The sequence below is a fragment of the Octopus sinensis genome, linkage group LG24, assembly GCF_006345805.1.
Source record: "Octopus sinensis linkage group LG24, ASM634580v1, whole genome shotgun sequence".
Taxonomy (NCBI): domain Eukaryota; kingdom Metazoa; phylum Mollusca; class Cephalopoda; order Octopoda; family Octopodidae; genus Octopus; species Octopus sinensis.
Window position 1 is genome coordinate 19,116,020 of NC_043020.1, and position 10,000 is coordinate 19,126,019.

The window sequence follows — 10,000 nt, forward strand, 5'->3', positions numbered from 1 at the left end:
TTTTCTAAACTCATTCTGCCTCAGTTATGACAAAAGAAACAATGTAAATATTTTGAGTTCCATTATTGATGTGAATATCTTAAGGAAATGCTTGTATCCTTTATGTTTGAAGTCTATGCGGTCATCTGACGAGAACGATTTCTTTCAAATGATGTTACCTTTTCATTAATCAATTAATGGAGTCACTTGAAAGAGCCATAATGAATTGACACCTGTATACCTTTATTACTCATATATATATACATACACACACACATATATATTTCATCATCATCATCATCATCGTTTAATGTCCGCTTTCCATGCTAGCATGGGTTGGACGATTTTGACTGAGGGCTGGCGAACAAGATGGTTTCACCAGGCTCCAATCTTGATTTCGCAGAGTTTCTACAGCTGGATGCCTTTCCTAACGCCAACCACTCCGAGAGTGTAGTGGGTGCTTTTTATGTGCCAGTCAGGCAGTACTGGTAACGACCTCGCTCGAATCCTTTTACACATGCCACCAGCACAGGTGCCAGTAAGGCACTTTGGTAACGATCACGCTTGAATGGTGTCCTTTTACATGCCACTGGCACGGAAGCCAGTTGGCTGCTCTGGCAAAGTGTAATATGTGACAATCATTCGGCAGTCATGACAAAACTCCGAGTTATATATATATATATATATACACACACACATACAGGGTGCCTAAGGTATTTGAGGATATACCTTTTTTTGGGGTCATTGCTGCATTTTTTGCTAACTCTGTATAATCTTTGTTTCAGAAAATAATAATAGCAGACTCTCAGTTTACTCAAGAAATAAAGAGGCATGCTGTTATTGTGGTTATAATGGCTGAGCATATCTCGATTTTTAAAAATTGCCATATCTTTCATCTATAAAGTTTGTAAGGAGCTAGAGACTGAAGATGGAAATTTATCACCAGTATCAAAGCATAATAAGCTTGGCAAACGCTCTGAAATCATCAGAACACCTGAATTTATCCAGCAAGTTCAACAGACCATTCATTACAATCCCAGAAAGTCTATGAGATCAATTGCAAAAAATCTCCATGTGTCAGAAGGAGCAGTCAGAAATGTTGTCCATGAAAACATCAGATATAAGTCTTATATGTCAGAAAAACAAAAGAAAATCACTTCATGAGATCTAAAAGGCTCATAAGCAAACTGAATAATTCAGCAGAAGATTTGATTTGGTTTTTCTCAAACAAGAGAAACTTCAACCAAGATCTGAAAGTTAACAGAAGATGGTTATGTGCAGAGCCTTCCGAAGTTCCGAGTGTTATGCATTGACAATTTCCTGCAACTGTCATGGTTTTAGGGGTTGCCTGCTATGAAGGACATGTGATGTCTCCTTACTTCTTTCCACAAGGCCTTAGACTTAACTCTGCCACCTACGTTGAGATCCTGGAAATAATTGTTAAGCCCTGGATAGACAGTGTATGCAATGGAAGGCCATATGTGTTTCAGTAAGACTCTGCACTATTACACATGGCTCTAATAACACAGGAATGGATGGCTGAAAATTTTCATGATCACATAACCCCAAACATTTTGCCTCCTAGTTGCCCAGATCTCAATCCATTGGAGTATTACATGTGGAGCGTTGTTGAGAGAGAGAGGTCAATGAACATGCCCATAACATCAAAGATGTTCTTAAAGCTGCCATGGTCAGAGTATTGTCCAAAATGAATCAGGACCACTTGATTCGAGCATTTAGAGGATTTAGATCACATACAGAAGCTGTCGTTGAAGCTGAAGGTGGTGTTATTTAATAACATAGAAAAGAAGGTTTATTTTTATCCTAATAGTATTATTTGATAAATAAAGGTATTATCTGTTATTATAGATCTGTTTTTTTATAAGCATAAATCTGTCTTGAAATATCTTACACACCCTGTGTATGTCTATATCTATCTATCTATATAAATGTGTGTGTGTGTGTGTGTGTGTGTATGTATGTATATATATATATATATATATACATATAAATATATACACCTACAGATATATATATATATATATATATTCTTTTATTCTTTTTCTTTTACTTGTTTCATTCAGTTGACTGCGGCCATGCTGGAGCACTGCCTTTTAGTCAAAGAAATCAAACCACGGACTTATTCTTTGTTAGCCTGGTGCAGGGACATAAGCACACCTACATTGGTTGTCAAGTGATGGTGGTGGTAGTGGTGGGTGTCTAACACACACACACACATATAAATATATACATATATATATATATACACGCAATGGCCTTGTTTCAGTTTCTGTCTGCCAAATCCATTCACAAGGCCTTGGTTGATCTAAGGCTAAAGTAGATGACACTTGCCCAAAGTGCCATGCAGTAGGACTGAGCCTGGAACCATGTGGTTGGGAAGCAAGTTTCTTACCACACAGCCATACATATATATTTCATTTAAATTTATAAATATGTTTATTTATAAATACATACTGATATATACACTATATGTGTGTGTGTGTGTGTGTATGTGGTTTCTGGCCTAATATACTGTTATTATATATGTGTCAAGTGCTGTGAGTGTTTGTGTGTGTGTGTTTGTTTCTGTGTCAGTGAGTACACTCAGTGCAGATGCCATGTTCTCTATGTATATATATATGTCAGTAATGCGTTGTACTTATAAAGCTTCTGCACACACACACACACCCATAGAAACAATAACACACATGCAATACACATCCATACACTCACACACACAAACACAAAACGGTATTTCTGAATATTGGTAAATATTTGCAGGATTCAAAGAGGCAATGCAGCCTGACAGTTTTCTGACTTGCCAGAGCCTGTCAAACTCTTCGACCCATGTTAGCATAGAAAACGGTCGTTAAATGATGATGGTGATGAGTGTATATATAAGTTGACATGTATGTATACATGTGATGTATTTGTGTATATTTGGGTGTGTATCTATTTGTAGTTATATATAATGTTTGTATGTATGCATATATATATATATATATATATATATATATATATCTTATATAAAATCCATTCTGTCTGTCGGTATGTTTCTGTGGCTTCTAGGATCTCGGGCATCCCCCATCGGATCGCACTCAAATTTGATATGTAGATACCGATGGTATCAGGGCGTGTATAAGTTTTGATAAAATTACAAAAATCGATTCCAGGTGAGAATGCGATCGAATAAGCCATGAGAAATCATTTTTCTTTGGAATAGAAAAAAAAGTCTATGTTTATTTCTTCTTTTGCTGGTGTCTCAAATTTAGGTTGAATCAGTGTTTCCCAAAGGGGAGGCCTATGGGACGGTCGGACAAGTTGTTTTGAGAAAATTTGGTTTAAATATTTGACAATTCAGCACCGTCCATTGGACGGAGTGCGTTTTGCTCGTATATATATATTTATTTATATATATATATATATATATATATATATGTTTATGAATTTGTGTTGGAATTTTCTGATGTGAAACTGTGTTGAAACAGATATTGTTGTTTTTCGGGATGGTCATTGTTTTCACACTCTTTTTTTGTTTTTGCCATATAAACACATGCACTATATATTTGTTCTTCACTCATCTATTACTGTTCTTAACTCTTGTCTATTGTCTGGGAATCTTTTCTCACACGTCTGTGACCTCTTCGGTGACACTTTCCGTTCTCATGTGTGCTCTTGCTCTGCTGTGTGCATCTATATATGCATTGGTGTTGGGAAAGGTATCCAGCTGTAAAAACCCTGCCAAAACGGACAGTAAAGCTTGGTGCAGTCCTAAGACTTGACAGCTCCTGTCAAAACCATCCCACCCATGCCAGCATGGAAGGCAGATGTTAAATGATGATGATGATGATGATGATGATATATTTATATATGTGTGTGTGTAGGTGTGGTAATATCTATGTATTTAAATTCTATTGATGTCAATCCTGTTTCTATGAAAGCTTCCCGTTTCTGTCTTGTGATGGTGAGGTGGTGCAGTTGTAGTGGGGGTGATGGTGGTGTGTGATGACAGCATTAATTATAGAATATGTTCTGTTAAGAGTTTAATCCAGTGGTGCTATCACAAAATTTATAATCCACTGTTATCTGCTGCATAATACCAAATGACTGTACCATTGTTGGTGCATTCTACTGATATGCAGCAGTATCACCATCAACACCATCACCACCATCAGTACCACTACCACCATTAGATGAACTATAACAGTGTTTAGACAAAGAACACTAACAGTACAATGTTATCATGGACATCTTAGCAGTGTACATATGTTCATACACACACACATATGCTCTAATATGCACACATACATACATACATACATACATACATATGCACACACATGCACAAGTTTAGGCATTCAGGATCATTACCAAGTCCCTTTATTATCAATATAAAATTTATATAAACATACATATCATCAATGTCAGTATCATCACTTAACCCCTCTCTTCCATACTGACATAAGTTGGTTGTTCTGACAGGGTCACATGGGTCCAAGGACCACATTGTGCTCCAGAATCTTTGGCTCGATTTCTACAGCTGGATGCCCTTCCTGACTCCAATCACTTTACAATATGTACTGGGTGCCTTTTTTCATGTTACTAGACTATTGAGGTTGCTGTTCTGCACACAAAGCTACAGAACCTGTGGGGATATGTACAGAGATGAGGGGTTAAAATATGAAAGAAAGTGGAGAGAGGGACAAACAGGTTTTTGTTGAGAAGTTTCTTGGTTGTGGAGGTGCAATGGCTCAGTGGTTAGGGCAGCGGACTTGCTGTTGGAGGATTGTGGTTTCAATTCCCAGACCGGGCATTGTGTGTGTTTATTGAGCGAAAACACCTAAAGCTCCACGAGGCTCCGGCAGGGGGCGGTGGCGACCTCTGTTGTACTCTTTCGCCCCAACTTTCTCTCACTCTTTCTTCCTGCTTCTTGAGTAATGCTGTGATGGATTGGCATCCCGTTGAGCTGGGGGGAATACATACACCATAGAAACTGGGACACCGGGCCCATGAACCTGGCTAGGCTTGAAAAAGGGCGCATAAATAAAAATAAATAAGTTTCTTGGTTATATATATATATAAGCCGCGAAAACTTTTTAAATATATATTTATATACACAGCTGGCCTTTTTCATTGTCAACACTATTGCAGCATCTCTGTTGTACTTGGTCTGTCTCCAAAAGTGAGTCCCTTGCCCCAAATATGCAAACCTTCTCTCTACTCAACAAGAAGGAAAGACAAGTCTATGCATTTGCAGCATCTTTGGCACCACAGGGAATGTCAAGTATTGGTTAAGTATAACAGTGAATATCTGCTTTGGGGTTCCTCCCTGTGGATTTTCTATATAGGTTTATTCGCTTAGCCCTATTTAAATGCTCAGTAAATTTCTCCACATTATTGTTATTGGGGGCATGGTTTGTGCAGGGCCAGTCCCGCTCATGCTCTTGCCCTTCAGATTTGTCTTGTACTGGTGTGGTGGAACAAATGTCTTAAGTCCAGTAGTTATCAGGATGCAGGACATGTTTGGGGCAACTTTGTCCTAGACGAGCAGCTAAAGAGCTGAAGGCCTTCATCTGCCCTAGATGCATCGGGGGTGTCTGAGTGACCTCCTTGAAGCAATTCCATGACATGTTAATTAACCCATAGCTGGGACCTTGACAAGTGCTACTACACTGGGTCAGAGAAGACCTGGGAATAAAAATGGCCAAGAGGTGTTTCCTCAAAACTGTGAAACTACCAAACCAGGGCCCCACAACCAGATGATGTTTGAAGTCATACCCAAGACTAATACATATATACGCATTGATATGTGCGAGTGTTTATATATATATATATTATTTAATATACTCAAAATTTAAATGCTAGCTACAGTTAGTTTCATGCCTCTGAAAATACTGTGGTTGCACAAGCTTGTATAGTGTGCCACTGTTATTCAGAGTCAATATATACTTGTCTATATGTGAGTGTGCATGCGCGCATATATATATATATAGTTGAAATCTATAGAGAAAAAAAGATGAAGACAGGTGTATGAACAACAAGCAAGTATATTAGTTTGACACTCGGGGAAAATGGAAAAGTCTTTTACATTTCGAGCCCCTGCTCTTCAACAAAAAGGAGTAAGAGAAAATAAACAGAGAGAGAATGAAAAAAAAACTTAACATGCACACATGTATGTTTATTATTGTATAAGTCTCTGTACATTCACACAACCTTTCTCTTAACCAAACTAATTTCTACATATTTTGAACAGAGATATTTTGATATTCCATAATGCTCAACATTGGCATTATTCATTCATCTGTTTATCAATCTTCTCATTTATTTCTATGGGATATGGCAAATTTCTTTAGAGAGAGTCTTTAGTGTGTTTTTCAATGATTTTTTCCATATACTTGTATACTAATGTTGTTGCTGTTTATGTTGTTGTTGGTTGGTCTAAAGGTGTTCCTAATGGCGTCTGTCTAATTACTGCAACTATTTCACTTTTTTCTTTAATTAATATTTCTTTGGACTTGTTTTTATTTTCACTTTCCATTTGCGCCCTCCTTCCCTCATGTAAAGATTTTTTTTAGTTTTTTAAATTTAAATATCAGAGAAAAAAAAAAATTAAATAAAAGCATTTGTTTAATACTGTTTTATTATTATTATCATTATTATTATTATTATTATTATTATTATTATTATTTAATTTTCTTCTGATTAGTCTTTATTTTAATAGCAGTTGTTTTTGTCTGCTGTTGTTTTTGTTAGTTTACAATATTTGTTTTGCATTTTGTAATTTTTACCTGTTTTTAATGTTTTTTTTTTGTTTTGAAATTCTTTGATAGATTTCTGAGAAATATTTTTTTATCTCATTATTTTATTTAATTATTTTACTTAATTTTGTGAATTTATTGTTTATTTCATTATCTATTTATACCATATTTTAATGCTTCTCTTTTTGTTTTTTGTTCCACATGGAATATACAAAATCAATAATAATAATAATAATAACTAGTATATCATGATGAGTCTTTTAAAATTAACGATGGTAATAATGAATTCGCTAATACTACCATTAACACTCATTATACTTATAATAATAATAATAATAATAATAATAATAATAATATTAGTGATTATAAAAATAACAATGAGGATTGTGACAGGAGACTAATATTTTTTTTGTATTACATTATTATTTACCTATTGCTTATTTTTCCAAATTTGTATATATTTATTCACACACACACACACACACATGCATGCACGAGAGAGGGAGGGAGAGAGAAAGAGGGAGAAGGTGAGGAGTTTCAAACATTATGCTTATTTCACTTATGATGACTTTAAAATTACATCCATATATCTATCTATGTATCAGTCTATCTCTCCATCTGTCTGTCTCTCTCTCTCTCTCTCTCTCTCTCTCTCTATCTGTCTATATATATATATATATACACACACATGTCAACATGGAAAGTGGATGCTAAATGATGTGTGTGTGCACATGTATTATACTTACACACACACACACACACTTTTGATATGTTGATGAGGGATTCACTCATGAATGACAAATGAAGGTTCAGTAAAATAAAGCATTAATCGTATTCTATGGACATGAATGTGTCTCTTGAGGCCAGCTGGTGCCTTGCAAACCTTTTGGCAAATGAAACATAATTACATACAAATGAAACATACATACATACAAACATACATACGTACATACATACATACACACATACATACATACATACATGCATACATACATACATATATATAACTGGATCTCTTCCTGTCAGGTGTCCCAGATGAACCAACTTCACGGCAGGAGGTGCAGATGAGGGCAGCTGCATCAAACTCTCTCATGCACCAAATGGCAATTGCTAAAAAGCATCCGTGAAGTAAAATCATGTAGCAACACTGAATGGCGGTGCCCCAGAATGGCCAAAGCTCGTGAGCTGAAACTAGATAAAATATAAAATATATATATATATATATATATAATATTATTAGTGAATTGAAGAAATGGAGTTGAACGAATTCCCAACGGATTTCCTATTTCTTCCTGAAGAGAAAGACACAATATGGTCTCCTTATTCATCGGAATTTGGTAAATTGTGCCTTTCAAAACACGTGTAGAATGCAATAAAACGATTTCTGTTCAATCTTCGTTCAACTCCATTTCTTCAATTCACTAATAATATTAAAATTCAATTATCCGCACCAACGCACGGTTGCAACACCATATGGTTGTACCTCCAACCGTGCTGTCTTCTGCTGTGATTTTTGCTACCAAGGTATCGGTTAAACTTTTGATTAATCTGCAACAAGATTATTCATCTTTCTATTTCACAAAATATATATATATATGATGATGATGATATATATATACACACACACATATACTCATACATACATGTACACATATACACATACACAAACATCTATATTCATCTATGTGTGTGTATAATAGTTTATTGTAATATTTTTAAGACAATGGATATGTATGCATACATTTTTTGTGCCCGTGTATGTTTTGGGTGCTTTGTGTCTGTCTTCACTTGAACCAGGGCTGCTGCTCCGTCAGTGATACAGGCTGGAGAAAAAAAAAACTTAGCAGCCAATGACCACAAGTCGCCAAGGAATTGCTGGAGATGTCACATGACTGTGTTTCATCAGTACCAGATGGCCATTCCTGCAGGTAGTAGGTGTTGACAGCAAATGGAGTACTTAACCAGTGGAATGCATTCATTCCAAAAAAAAAAAAAAAACAAGAGCAGAGAGGTCAGTCAGGTCTGACATGAACTGGATCAAGACACAATGGTCAAGTGGGGATAGATGATGGATGCAGTGTAGACATTAGCAACCACTGCCTGACCTTTTAGGGATTGCTTTTTCTCAACATATTTCCATGCAAGACTGGCCACCTTACTCTGTCACCTCATTCCACTTCTCCACTTGGAGATTGAGACTAAGTCAGATCCTAAGCTATTGAACTGGTTTGTCTAGATCTCTGTAGGGCCATTGGGTAGTCTGAACCTGTCTGTTTTGACTGCCATGGTGCTGTCCAGGCTTGCATGCTGCTATCCGGACCTCCATGGTGTTGTTGGATGGTATGAACCTGTCTGTCAAGCTGTGAAGCTGCGAGCCCCATTGACTTTTCATGGTTGATTTCTGCTCCTCTTATTGCCTTGAACTCCTTGGAACAGTACCAATCACCTAAATGTGTTTGGTGTTACGTTTGCCAACATAACATGGCAGTCCTGGTTTAAGACGAATGTTGCTGTAATTTAGCCCCTGGAGACATCGTCTCCAGCTGGCTATACGGCACGATCTGTGTCCTTATATTTTCGAACAAGGGAATCTAGCATCTCCAGTCAGCTCAAAACAATATCTGCCATGTTATGTTGGCTATTCTTTACTACAAATTACTGTTGTTGAATATCTCTCGTTGTGAGATTTAAAGATAGTAATATACCATCTTATATGTTGACTGATTTTTACATCCTAGTTCACACAGGATGCTCATCAACTCTCTGCAGTAGTGGTTTGAGAGTCAGTACATACCAAAGAGATGGTATGAAATAACCTTGATGGATTGCAGTGGTTCTGATCTGTGGCCAATCATTCTCGCCACTGACAGATGTTTCTCTACTTAGAAACTAGGATGCATCCTGTTTCTTGTATTATTTAGGAGTGTCAGCTCAGACTGTTTGGCCACAATGGTCAATTTTCTGAGTTAGACCCTGCTTGCCATGTTTTCTTCACTAATGATCTAGCTGGGTTGGTCATGTTGGTCCACCACATTCCAGATGAGGAGATACTCCGCAGGGATGGGGACTGACTGGAACTCTGCCCAATGCGTCACACAGGAGGACTTGGGAATATACTGATAAGTGGCAAATGCAGCCATGTGCAGCAACAGTGCATTCCCCCACACTTGACCTGTGACAATCCAGTTCTTGAAGGTAGAACTAATACTAACTATTGTAAGGACAGCCGTTTAAGTATTGGAGATTAGGTATTCAGAAGCCTC

The 10,000-nt window shown here is 36.9% G+C and overlaps 1 long non-coding RNA gene across 1 annotated transcript in view; it reads right to left on the reverse strand.

The window, feature by feature from the left end:
* Positions 1–5,029: 5,029 nt before the first annotated feature.
* The window catches only part of LOC118767728, a 13,513-nt gene continuing 8,542 nt past the window's right edge, over positions 5,030–10,000 (reverse strand). Inside the window, exons 3-4 of the long non-coding RNA XR_005003642.1 lie at positions 9,443–9,445; positions 5,030–5,040 (exon numbers count right to left, since the gene is read on the reverse strand). This is a non-coding gene — a long non-coding RNA (uncharacterized LOC118767728). The remainder of the gene's footprint in view (positions 5,041–9,442; positions 9,446–10,000) is intronic.